Source organism: Lithobates pipiens, unplaced genomic scaffold (genome assembly GCF_037356315.1).
Source record: "Lithobates pipiens isolate NorthernLeopardFrog02 unplaced genomic scaffold, aLitPip1_a1.2 Scaffold_3, whole genome shotgun sequence".
NCBI classification, from domain to species: domain Eukaryota; kingdom Metazoa; phylum Chordata; class Amphibia; order Anura; family Ranidae; genus Lithobates; species Lithobates pipiens.
The window spans coordinates 50,662,740-50,675,401 of NW_027507790.1; the positions used below are offsets into that span (position 1 = coordinate 50,662,740).

At 45.2% G+C, this 12,662-nt stretch overlaps 8 non-coding genes across 8 annotated transcripts; all 8 read left to right on the forward strand.

Moving 5' to 3' along the window:
- Positions 1-436: 436 nt before the first annotated feature.
- LOC143941816 (U5 spliceosomal RNA) lies at positions 437-551 on the forward strand. Its single transcript, XR_013264443.1, has one exon. It is a non-coding gene; the product is annotated as a U5 spliceosomal RNA (small nuclear RNA).
- A 763-nt stretch (positions 552-1,314) lies between these two features.
- On the forward strand, positions 1,315-1,429 carry LOC143941817 (U5 spliceosomal RNA). Its single transcript, XR_013264444.1, has one exon. It is a non-coding gene; the product is annotated as a U5 spliceosomal RNA (small nuclear RNA).
- Positions 1,430-2,192: 763 nt separating this feature from the next.
- LOC143941818 (U5 spliceosomal RNA) lies at positions 2,193-2,307 on the forward strand. The gene has a single exon (XR_013264445.1). It is a non-coding gene; the product is annotated as a U5 spliceosomal RNA (small nuclear RNA).
- Positions 2,308-3,070: 763 nt separating this feature from the next.
- Positions 3,071-3,185, forward strand: LOC143941819 (U5 spliceosomal RNA). The gene has a single exon (XR_013264446.1). It is a non-coding gene; the product is annotated as a U5 spliceosomal RNA (small nuclear RNA).
- Positions 3,186-3,948: 763 nt separating this feature from the next.
- Positions 3,949-4,063, forward strand: LOC143941821 (U5 spliceosomal RNA). Its single transcript, XR_013264447.1, has one exon. It is a non-coding gene; the product is annotated as a U5 spliceosomal RNA (small nuclear RNA).
- Positions 4,064-7,826: 3,763 nt separating this feature from the next.
- LOC143941822 (U5 spliceosomal RNA) lies at positions 7,827-7,941 on the forward strand. The gene has a single exon (XR_013264448.1). It is a non-coding gene; the product is annotated as a U5 spliceosomal RNA (small nuclear RNA).
- A 3,679-nt stretch (positions 7,942-11,620) lies between these two features.
- Positions 11,621-11,735, forward strand: LOC143941444 (U5 spliceosomal RNA). The gene has a single exon (XR_013264139.1). It is a non-coding gene; the product is annotated as a U5 spliceosomal RNA (small nuclear RNA).
- A 763-nt stretch (positions 11,736-12,498) lies between these two features.
- Positions 12,499-12,613, forward strand: LOC143941823 (U5 spliceosomal RNA). Its single transcript, XR_013264449.1, has one exon. It is a non-coding gene; the product is annotated as a U5 spliceosomal RNA (small nuclear RNA).
- Positions 12,614-12,662: the final 49 nt, after the last annotated feature.

Below are 12,662 nucleotides of genomic sequence, written 5' to 3' on the forward strand. Positions count from 1 at the left end.
TCTGAAAGTGGTTAAAAAAGAGCACAGGGCAAGGCGCTGTATGTACCCCAAGTTCCATTGCCGTGCGCCTTTTAAGTGGTTCTGATGAAGCGAATTGCTACAAGCGCCTGCTGATTCCCTCCGTGCAGCTGTAAAGACATGCAAATTAGGCCGTCCTGCTCTGTAGCGGCCTTCTGCCATTATCCCTGGCAGTGGGCCGTCCTTTCACTTTTCTTTATTTGCATAAGCCTAATGTATCTCAGGTTAAATGTTTTGACATTTTTAAACTCGACAAACCCTTTCCAGTGGTGTTTTTCTTGGACGTGTCATTTGTTTCAATCAGTTCTGCACCTTATTTGGCCATGTTTTGGCTTAGAAATGATATGGTCCACGGGGTCACCATGAGTAGAGCAGCATCCGCGTTCCGCCGAGGCCTAGTTTAGGCTGTTTGTTGGTTATACTCTGGTTTCTCTTCAGATCGAATAAATCTTTCGCCTTTTACTAAAGATTTCCGTGGAGAGGAACAACCATGAGTTTCAGAGAATTTTTTGATGCCTAGCTGATGCTGGGCTTCGCTAATTTGGTGAAAAATAGCTCGAGTTCCCTTGATTTGGCAAGACCTTGAGACAGCGTTAGTGTTGTTGTTGGTGGTGGTGGTCAAGAAGGGATAGTAAAACGATTCGACTGGGCCATTGAGCTATGGGACCATTGGACGGTTTCGGGTGTTTCTTTGGCTTTGCGCGCTTGGCCTCAAATGAAAGTTGACGGTGTAGCCGACCAAAGCGGCTCCCGCTCGAGTTCTTGAGGACTCGCTCCTGTTAGCAAAACGCGTTACAGCCCTTTGCAAAATCTTTCTTGCGCGCTCCGTTTTTGGTAAGTCGGCCTTATTCGACCCTTTTTAAGGGACCCTTTAAAAAAGAGCACAGGGCAAGGCGCTGTATGTACCCCAAGTTCCATTGCCGTGCGCCTTTTAAGTGGTTCTGATGAAGCGAATTGCTACAAGCGCCTGCTGATTCCCTCCGTGCAGCTGTAAAGACATGCAAATTAGGCCGTCCTGCTCTGTAGCGGCCTTCTGCCATTATCCCCGGCAGTGGGCCGTCCTTTCACTTTTCTTTATTTGCATAAGCCTAATGTATCTCAGGTTAAATGTTTTGACTATTTTAAACTCGACAAACCCTTTCCAGTGGTGTTTTTCTTGGACGTGTCATTTGTTTCAATCAGTTCTGCACCTTATTTGGCCATGTTTTGGCTTAGAAATGATATGGTCCACGGGGTCACCATGAGTAGAGCAGCATCCGCGTTCCGCCGAGGCCTAGTTTAGGCTGTTTGTTGGTTATACTCTGGTTTCTCTTCAGATCGAATAAATCTTTCGCCTTTTACTAAAGATTTCCGTGGAGAGGAACAACCATGAGTTTCAGAGAATTTTTTGATGCCTAGCTGATGCTGGGCTTCGCTAATTTGGTGAAAAATAGCTCGAGTTCCCTTGATTTGGCAAGACCTTGAGACAGCGTTAGTGTTGTTGTTGGTGGTGGTGGTCAAGAAGGGATAGTAAAACGATTCGACTGGGCCATTGAGCTATGGGACCATTGGACGGTTTCGGGTGTTTCTTTGGCTTTGCGCGCTTGGCCTCAAATGAAAGTTGACGGTGTAGCCGACCAAAGCGGCTCCCGCTCGAGTTCTTGAGGACTCGCTCCTGTTAGCAAAACGCGTTACAGCCCTTTGCAAAATCTTTCTTGCGCGCTCCGTTTTTGGTAAGTCGGCCTTATTCGACCCTTTTTAAGGGACCCTTTAAAAAAGAGCACAGGGCAAGGCGCTGTATGTACCCCAAGTTCCATTGCCGTGCGCCTTTTAAGTGGTTCTGATGAAGCGAATTGCTACAAGCGCCTGCTGATTCCCTCCGTGCAGCTGTAAAGACATGCAAATTAGGCCGTCCTGCTCTGTAGCGGCCTTCTGCCATTATCCCCGGCAGTGGGCCGTCCTTTCACTTTTCTTTATTTGCATAAGCCTAATGTATCTCAGGTTAAATGTTTTGACTATTTTAAACTCGACAAACCCTTTCCAGTGGTGTTTTTCTTGGACGTGTCATTTGTTTCAATCAGTTCTGCACCTTATTTGGCCATGTTTTGGCTTAGAAATGATATGGTCCACGGGGTCACCATGAGTAGAGCAGCATCCACGTTCCGCCGAGGCCTAGTTTAGGCTGTTTGTTGGTTATACTCTGGTTTCTCTTCAGATCGAATAAATCTTTCGCCTTTTACTAAAGATTTCCGTGGAGAGGAACAACCATGAGTTTCAGAGAATTTTTTGATGCCTAGCTGATGCTGGGCTTCGGTAATTTGGTGAAAAATAGCTCGAGTTCCCTTGATTTGGCAAGACCCTGAGACAGCGTTAGTGTTGTTGTTGGTGGTGGTGGTTAAGAAGGGATAGTAAAACGATTCGACTGGGCCATTGAGCTATGGGACCATTGGACGGTTTCGGGTGTTTCTTTGGCTTTGCGCGCTTGGCCTCAAATGAAAGTTGACGGTGTAGCCGACCAAAGCGGCTCCCGCTCGAGTTCTTGAGGACTCGCTCCTGTTAGCAAAACGCGTTACAGCCCTTTGCAAAATCTTTCTTGCGCGCTCCGTTTTTGGTAAGTCGGCCTTATTCGACCCTTTTTAAGGGACCCTTTAAAAAAGAGCACAGGGCAAGGCGCTGTATGTACCCCAAGTTCCATTGCCGTGCGCCTTTTAAGTGGTTCTGATGAAGCGAATTGCTACAAGCGCCTGCTGATTCCCTCCGTGCAGCTGTAAAGACATGCAAATTAGGCCGTCCTGCTCTGTAGCGGCCTTCTGCCATTATCCCCGGCAGTGGGCCGTCCTTTCACTTTTCTTTATTTGCATAAGCCTAATGTATCTCAGGTTAAATGTTTTGACTATTTTAAACTCGACAAACCCTTTCCAGTGGTGTTTTTCTTGGACGTGTCATTTGTTTCAATCAGTTCTGCACCTTATTTGGCCATGTTTTGGCTTAGAAATGATATGGTCCACGGGGTCACCATGAGTAGAGCAGCATCCACGTTCCGCCGAGGCCTAGTTTAGGCTGTTTGTTGGTTATACTCTGGTTTCTCTTCAGATCGAATAAATCTTTCGCCTTTTACTAAAGATTTCCGTGGAGAGGAACAACCATGAGTTTCAGAGAATTTTTTGATGCCTAGCTGATGCTGGGCTTCGCTAATTTGGTGAAAAATAGCTCGAGTTCCCTTGATTTGGCAAGACCTTGAGACAGCGTTAGTGTTGTTGTTGGTGGTGGTGGTCAAGAAGGGATAGTAAAACGATTCGACTGGGCCATTGAGCTATGGGACCATTGGACGGTTTCGGGTGTTTCTTTGGCTTTGCGCGCTTGGCCTCAAATGAAAGTTGACGGTGTAGCCGACCAAAGCGGCTCCCGCTCGAGTTCTTGAGGACTCGCTCCTGTTAGCAAAACGCGTTACAGCCCTTTGCAAAATCTTTCTTGCGCGCTCCGTTTTTGGTAAGTCGGCCTTATTCGACCCTTTTTAAGGGACCCTTTAAAAAAGAGCACAGGGCAAGGCGCTGTATGTACCCCAAGTTCCATTGCCGTGCGCCTTTTAAGTGGTTCTGATGAAGCGAATTGCTACAAGCGCCTGCTGATTCCCTCCGTGCAGCTGTAAAGACATGCAAATTAGGCCGTCCTGCTCTGTAGCGGCCTTCTGCCATTATCCCCGGCAGTGGGCCGTCCTTTCACTTTTCTTTATTTGCATAAGCCTAATGTATCTCAGGTTAAATGTTTTGACTATTTTAAACTCGACAAACCCTTTCCAGTGGTGTTTTTCTTGGACGTGTCATTTGTTTCAATCAGTTCTGCACCTTATTTGGCCATGTTTTGGCTTAGAAATGATATGGTCCACGGGGTCACCATGAGTAGAGCAGCATCCACGTTCCGCCGAGGCCTAGTTTAGGCTGTTTGTTGGTTATACTCTGGTTTCTCTTCAGATCGAATAAATCTTTCGCCTTTTACTAAAGATTTCCGTGGAGAGGAACAACCATGAGTTTCAGAGAATTTTTTGATGCCTAGCTGATGCTGGGCTTCGGTAATTTGGTGAAAAATAGCTCGAGTTCCCTTGATTTGGCAAGCAAAATAGGTGAGTTGGAAGCTGTGGTGCATCAGGAGAGCTATGATGTAATCGGTATTGCTGAAACTTGGCTTCAATCCTCACATGACTGGGCTATTAATATTCCAGGCTATGCACTCTTTCGGAGAGACAGGGTAAAAAGGAAAGGTGGCGGGGTCTGTCTCTATGTGAGAAGTGATCTCAAAGCAAGTGTGAAAGAGGACCTGGTGGATGGAGAGTGTGATGAGTCCGAAGCATTATGGGTGGAACTGCATTTAGATGGGGGTAGTTCAAAGTTAATCGTTGGAGTTTGTTATAGACCACCCAATGTGAATGAGGAGGTGGAGACTCAGCTCCTTGCACAGATGGAAAGGGCTGCAAGGGCTGGGACAGTGATAATAATGGGGGATTTTAACTACCCAGAAATTGACTGGAGTAATGGCACTGCTGGGACAGTTAAAGGGCAAAAAATGATAAACCTATTACAGGACAATTTTATGGTCCAGTTTATTGAGGCCCCAACTAGGAATGAAGCTCTGTTGGACCTGGTAATCTCAAACCATGCAGAGCTTATTACTAATGTCCAGATAAAGGAACACCTGGGTAGCAGTGATCATAACATGATTTCCTTTGATGTTAGCGCTAAACAAGAAATACATACGGGTAAGATAAAAACACTTAACTTCAAGAGAGCTAATTTTCCAAGGATGAGGGCTACTCTCCAGGACTTAGACTGGGAGAGAATATTCGCTTCAATGGGCACAGAACAGAAATGGGAATTCTTCAAAAAGACTGTTGGGGACCTCACTGCAAAGTATATTCCCATGGGCAATAAGTTTAAAAGGCTAAAAACAAAACCTATGTGGCTCACGGCCAAAGTTAAAAAAGCTATAAACTGTAAGAGAAGAGCTTTTAAAAAATATAAAAATGAAGGATCACTAGTGTCATTTAAATGTTACAAAGAAATTAACAGTATATGTAAAAAGGAAATCAAGGATGCAAAAATTCAAAACGAACGACAGATTGCAAAAGATAGTAGGACAAACCCCAAAAAATTCTTCAAATATATTAATAGTAAAAAGGTCAAGTCTGAGCATGTAGGCCCTTTACAAAACAATCTAGAGTTGGTGACTGGGGACAAAGAGAAGGCTAATTTATTAAACACTTTCTTCAGCTCTGTGTACACAAAAGAGCATGGGGGAGCTCATGTCCATAATGGGGGTGGTAGTGACACAGCCCCAAATGATCCACAATGGCTCAAAAGGGATATGGTCCAGAAATACTTAGACAGAATAAAGGTGGATAAAGCACCTGGACCTGATGGCATCCACCCACGGATCCTAAAAGAATTGAGCTCTGTAATTTCAGAGCCATTGTATCTAATTTTTAGGGACTCATTAATGACGGGAATAGTCCCACTGGATTGGCGCAGGGCGAACGTGGTGCCTATATTTAAAAAGGGATCAAAGTCTTTACCAAGTAACTATAGACCTGTTAGCTTAACTTCTATAGCTGGGAAGATACTGGAGCGTTTAATAAAAGACCACATCGACGAGTTCTTGCTGAACAATAACACTTTAAGCAACAGACAGCATGGATTCATGAAAGACAGAAGTTGTCAGACAAATCTGATTTCTTTTTATGAGGAGGTAAGTAAAACCTTGGACAGAGGGGTGGCGGTGGACGTGGTATACTTGGATTTTGCAAAAGCATTCGATACAGTTCCGCACACATGGCTCATGTGTAAGGTAAAGTCTACAGGTTTGGAAATATCAGTTTGTAAATGGATAGAAAATTGGCTAGAAGACAGAATTCAAAGAGTCGTGGTTAATGACTCTTACTCTGAATGGTCTAAGGTTATCAGTGGTGTACCCCAAGGTTCAGTGTTGGGACCCTTACTTTTTAACATCTTTATAAATGATATTGGGTCTGGCATCAAAAGTAATATTTCTGTCTTTGCAGATGACACCAAGATATGCAGTGGAATAACGTCTTTACAGGATGTCTCCAATTTACAAGCCGACCTCAATACACTGTCTAATTGGGCGACTATGTGGCAGATGAGGTTTAATGTTGATAAATGTAAAGTTATGCACTTGGGGCCTAAGAATATGCATGCATCATACATGCTAGGGGGAGTACAACTGGGGGAATCCATAGTGGAGAAGGATCTGGGGGTTTTGGTAGACCATAAGCTCAATAACAACATGCAATGCCAAGCTGCTGTTTGCAAAGCGAGCAAAGTCCTTTCTTGTATTAAGAGAGGTATGGACTCCAGAGAAAGAGATATAATTTTGCCCCTGTTCAAATCATTAGTAAGACCTCACCTGGAATATGCCGTTCAGTTTTGGGCACCAGTTCTCAAAAAGGATATCGGGGAACTGGAGAAAGTGCAGAGAAGGGCAACCAAACTGATAAGAGGCATGGAGGAACTCAGCTATGAGGAGAGATTAGAGGAACTAAATTTATTCACTCTTGAGAAAAGGAGATTAAGGGGGGATATGATTAACATGTTCAAATATATTAGGGGTCCATATAGTGAACTTGGTGTTGAGTTGTTCTCTGTACGGTCAACCCAGAGGACACGGGGGCACTCTTTACGTCTAGAGGAAAAGAGATTTCAGCTTCAAGTACGGAAAGGTTTCTTCACAGTTAGAGCAGTGAAAATGTGGAATAGACTCCCACCAGAGGTGGTTCTGGCCAGTTCAGTAGATTGCTTTAAGAAAGGCTTGGATACTTTCCTGATGGTACATAATATAACTAGGTACTAACATAGGTAAAGTTGATCCAGGGAAAATCCGATCGCCTATTGGGGGATCAGGAAGGAATTTTTTTCCCCTGCTGTAGTAAATTGGAGCATGCTCTGCTGGGGTTTTTTTTCGCCTTCCTCTGGATCAATTGTGGGCATAAAATTGGGTATCTGGATTGTACGATTATTTTTTATTTTATTTATTTGTTTTTAAGGTTGAACTGGATGGACTTGTGTCTTTTTTCAACCTGGCTAACTATGTAACTATGTAACTATGTAACTATGTAACCCTGAGACAGCGTTAGTGTTGTTGTTGGTGGTGGTGGTTAAGAAGGGATAGTAAAACGATTCGACTGGGCCATTGAGCTATGGGACCATTGGACGGTTTCGGGTGTTTCTTTGGCTTTGCGCGCTTGGCCTCAAATGAAAGTTGACGGTGTAGCCGACCAAAGCGGCTCCCGCTCGAGTTCTTGAGGACTCGCTCCTGTTAGCAAAACGCGTTACAGCCCTTTGCAAAATCTTTCTCGCGCGCTCCGTTTTTGGTAAGTCGGCCTTATTCGACCCTTTAAAAAAGAGCACAGGGCAAGGCGCTGTATGTACCCCAAGTTCCATTGCCGTGCGCCTTTTAAGTGGTTCTGATGAAGCGAATTGCTACAAGCGCCTGCTGATTCCCTCCGTGCAGCTGTAAAGACATGCAAATTAGGCCGTCCTGCTCTGTAGCGGCCTTCTGCCATTATCCCTGGCAGTGGGCCGTCCTTTCACTTTTCTTTATTTGCATAAGCCTAATGTATCTCAGGTTAAATGTTTTGACATTTTTAAACTCGACAAACCCTTTCCAGTGGTGTTTTTCTTGGACGTGTCATTTGTTTCAATCAGTTCTGCACCTTATTTGGCCATGTTTTGGCTTAGAAATGATATGGTCCACGGGGTCACCATGAGTAGAGCAGCATCCGCGTTCCGCCGAGGCCTAGTTTAGGCTGTTTGTTGGTTATACTCTGGTTTCTCTTCAGATCGAATAAATCTTTCGCCTTTTACTAAAGATTTCCGTGGAGAGGAACAACCATGAGTTTCAGAGAATTTTTTGATGCCTAGCTGATGCTGGGCTTCGCTAATTTGGTGAAAAATAGCTCGAGTTCCCTTGATTTGGCAAGACCTTGAGACAGCGTTAGTGTTGTTGTTGGTGGTGGTGGTCAAGAAGGGATAGTAAAACGATTCGACTGGGCCATTGAGCTATGGGACCATTGGACGGTTTCGGGTGTTTCTTTGGCTTTGCGCGCTTGGCCTCAAATGAAAGTTGACGGTGTAGCCGACCAAAGCGGCTCCCGCTCGAGTTCTTGAGGACTCGCTCCTGTTAGCAAAACGCGTTACAGCCCTTTGCAAAATCTTTCTTGCGCGCTCCGTTTTTGGTAAGTAGGCCTTATTCGACCCTTTTTAAGGGACCCTTTAACCACTTGCCGACCGCCTCACGCCGATGTACGTCATCAGAATGGCACGGGCAGGCATAAGCACATATATGTACGTCCTTTGCCTCCCGCGGGTCGGGGGCCCGATCGGGCCCCCGCCCGGTGCCTGCGGCGGTCGGTTTTCGTTCGGGAGCGATCCCGGACGAGGGGACGGCCATTCATTCATGGCCACCCCCTCGCGATCGCTCCCGACGAATGGAAATCCCCGGTGACATCACTTCCTCTCCTGTAATGTAAACACAGGAGAGGAAGTGATGTATTCTCTCCTCCGTGTCGGTATTTTTCGTTCCGACACGGAGGAGAGCGGATCAGTGAGTTGCACCAACACATCCCACACACAGTAGAACATGCCAGGCACACTCACACCCCCCCTTTACCCCCCGATCACCCCCCCAATTACCCCTGCCCCCCAGTCACAGTGACACCAATGTCATTTTTTTTTTTTTTTTTTTTTTTTTTGCATTGGTGTCATTTGTGACTGTAATAACTGTTAGGGCAGTTAGGGTTAGCCCCCTTTAGTTCTAATGTACCCCCCTAACCCCCCCAATAAAGGTTTAACCCCGTGATCACCCCCCGTCGCCAGTGTCACTAAGGCTGGGTTCACATTGCAGCGGTTTATGAGAACGAATGTGATTCGCACCGCACTGCAGTGCAAATCACATCCGATCTCTGTGCGATTCGAGTTCAGCTATACAGATAGTATGGCTGAATTCGTGTCGCACCCGCCGCAAACTCGCACGGGACCCTTTTTTTGGTCCGCAGCAGAATCGGATCGCATGGGTGTTCACACCATGCGATCCAAGTTTGCAGATCGCACTGCGATATGCGAACTGATCTGGGGGTGTCATTAACATTTCACTGACACTCCCAGCAGTTCGCATAGGGCAGTGTGAACTGCCGCCGGGAGGCATGCGATGCGGGAACCCGCCGCGCATTCGTGGCGTTCCCGCATCGCTCCAGTGTGAACCCAGCCTAATAAGCGATCGTTTTTCTGATCGCTGTATTAGTGTCACAGGTGACGCTAGTTAGGCAGGTAGGTATTTAGGTTCGCCGCAGCTTTTTATAGCGCCAGGGACCCCCATATACTACCGCATAAAGCCCCCTGATTGCCCCCTAGTTAACCCTTTCACCAGTGATCACCATATAACTGTTACAGGTGACGCTGGTTGGTTAGTTATTTTTTTATAGTTTCAGGGCACCCGCCATTTATTACCTAGTCTCACTAGTGTACCCCTAAATTTAGGGGTGTCTACTTTCTAAAATGGGGTCATTTGGGGGGGGGGGGTTTGTGCCATCTTGGCATTTTATGGCCTTCAAAACTGTAACGCCCTTAGAAAGCCTGAAGGCGGTGCTTGGTTTTTGGGGCCCCGTACGCGGCTAGGCTCCCAAAAAGTCCCACATATGTGGTATCCCCGTACTCAGGAGAAGCAGCAGAATTTATTTTGGGGTGTCATTTCACATATGCCCATGGCATGCGTGAGCAATATATCATTTAGTGACAACTTTGTGAAAAAAAAAAAAAGTTTGTAATTTTCCCGCAACTTGTGGCAAAATATAAAATATTCCATGGACTCAACATGCCTCTCAGCAAATAGCTTGGGGTGTCTACTTTCTAAAATGGGGTCATTTGTGGGGGTTTTGTGCCATCTTGGCATTTTATGGCCTTCAAAACTGTAATAGGTAGTGAGAAGTGAACTCAAAAAATTACGCCCTTAGAAAGCCTGAAGGCGGTGCTTGGTTTTCGGGGCCCCGTACGCGGCTAGGCTCCCAAAAAGTCCCACATATGTGGTATCCCCGTACTCAGGAGAAGCAGCAGAATTTATTTTGGGGTGTCATTTCACATATGCCCATGGCATGCATGAGCAATATATCATTTAGTGACAACTTTGTGAAAAAAAAAAAAAAAAAAAAAAAGTTTGTAATTTTCCCGCAACTTGTGGCAAAATATAAAATATTCCATGGACTCAACATGCCTCTCAGCAAATAGCTTGGGGTGTCTACTTTCTAAAATGGGGTCATTTGTGGGGGTTTTGTGCCATCTTGGCATTTTATGGCCTTCAAAACTGTAATAGGTAGTGAGGCGTGAAATCAAAAATTGACGCCCTTAGAAAGCCTGAAGGCGGTGCTTGGTTTTCGGGGCCCTGTACGCGGCTAGGCTCCCAAAAAGTCCCACATATGTGGTATCCCCGTACTCAGGAGAAGCAGCAGAATTTATTTTGGGGTGTCATTTCACATACGCCCATAGCATGTGTGAGCAATATATCATTTAGTGACAACTTTGTGTAAAAAAAAAAAAAAAAATTTTTTTTTTGTCATTATTCAATCGCTTGAGGCAAAAAAATAAAATATTCAATGGGCTCAACATGCCTCTTATCAATTTCCTTAGGGGGTCTACTTTCCAAAATGGGGTCATTTGGGGGGGTTTTGTACTGCCCTGTCATTTTAGCACCTCAAGAAATGAGATAGGCAGTCGTAAACTAAAAGCTGCGTAAATTCCAGAAAACGTACCTTAGTTTGTAGATGTGACAACTTTTGCGCAAACCAATAAATATACAATTATTGACTTTTTTTTTACCAAAGACATGTGGCTGAATACATTTTGTCCTAAATGTATGACTAAAATTGAGTTTATTGGATTTTTCTAATAACAAAAAGTAGAAAATATCATTTTTTTTCAAAATTTGCGGTCTTTTTACGTTTATATCGCAAAAAATAAAAATCGCAGAGGCAATCAAATACCATCAAAAGAAAGCTCTATTTGTGGGAAGAAAAGGACGCAAATTTTGTTTGGGTACAACATTGCATGACCGCGCAATTACCAGTTAAAGCAGCGCAGTGCCAAAGTGTAAAAAGACCTCTGGTCATTTACCAGCAAAATGGTCCGGTCTGAAAGTGGTTAAAAAAGAGCACAGGGCAAGGCGCTGTATGTACCCCAAGTTCCATTGCCGTGCGCCTTTTAAGTGGTTCTGATGAAGCGAATTGCTACAAGCGCCTGCTGATTCCCTCCGTGCAGCTGTAAAGACATGCAAATTAGGCCGTCCTGCTCTGTAGCGGCCTTCTGCCATTATCCCTGGCAGTGGGCCGTCCTTTCACTTTTCTTTATTTGCATAAGCCTAATGTATCTCAGGTTAAATGTTTTGACATTTTTAAACTCGACAAACCCTTTCCAGTGGTGTTTTTCTTGGACGTGTCATTTGTTTCAATCAGTTCTGCACCTTATTTGGCCATGTTTTGGCTTAGAAATGATATGGTCCACGGGGTCACCATGAGTAGAGCAGCATCCGCGTTCCGCCGAGGCCTAGTTTAGGCTGTTTGTTGGTTATACTTTGGTTTCTCTTCAGATCGAATAAATCTTTCGCCTTTTACTAAAGATTTCCGTGGAGAGGAACAACCATGAGTTTCAGAGAATTTTTTGATGCCTAGCTGATGCTGGGCTTCGCTAATTTGGTGAAAAATAGCTCGAGTTCCCTTGATTTGGCAAGACCTTGAGACAGCGTTAGTGTTGTTGTTGGTGGTGGTGGTCAAGAAGGGATAGTAAAACGATTCGACTGGGCCATTGAGCTATGGGACCATTGGACGGTTTCGGGTGTTTCTTTGGCTTTGCGCGCTTGGCCTCAAATGAAAGTTGACGGTGTAGCCGACCAAAGCGGCTCCCGCTCGAGTTCTTGAGGACTCGCTCCTGTTAGCAAAACGCGTTACAGCCCTTTGCAAAATCTTTCTTGCGCGCTCCGTTTTTGGTAAGTCGGCCTTATTCGACCCTTTTTAAGGGACCCTTTAAAAAAGAGCACAGGGCAAGGCGCTGTATGTACCCCAAGTTCCATTGCCGTGCGCCTTTTAAGTGGTTCTGATGAAGCGAATTGCTACAAGCGCCTGCTGATTCCCTCCGTGCAGCTGTAAAGACATGCAAATTAGGCCGTCCTGCTCTGTAGCGGCCTTCTGCCATTATCCCCGGCAGTGGGCCGTCCTTTCACTTTTCTTTATTTGCATAAGCCTAATGTATCTCAGGTTAAATGTTTTGACTATTTTAAACTCGACAAACCCTTTCCAGTGGTGTTTTTCTTGGACGTGTCATTTGTTTCAATCAGTTCTGCACCTTATTTGGCCATGTTTTGGCTTAGAAATGATATGGTCCACGGGGTCACCATGAGTAGAGCAGCATCCGCGTTCCGCCGAGGCCTAGTTTAGGCTGTTTGTTGGTTATACTCTGGTTTCTCTTCAGATCGAATAAATCTTTCGCCTTTTACTAAAGATTTCCGTGGAGAGGAACAACCATGAGTTTCAGAGAATTTTTTGATGCCTAGCTGATGCTGGGCTTCGCTAATTTGGTGAAAAATAGCTCGAGTTCCCTTGATTTGGCAAGACC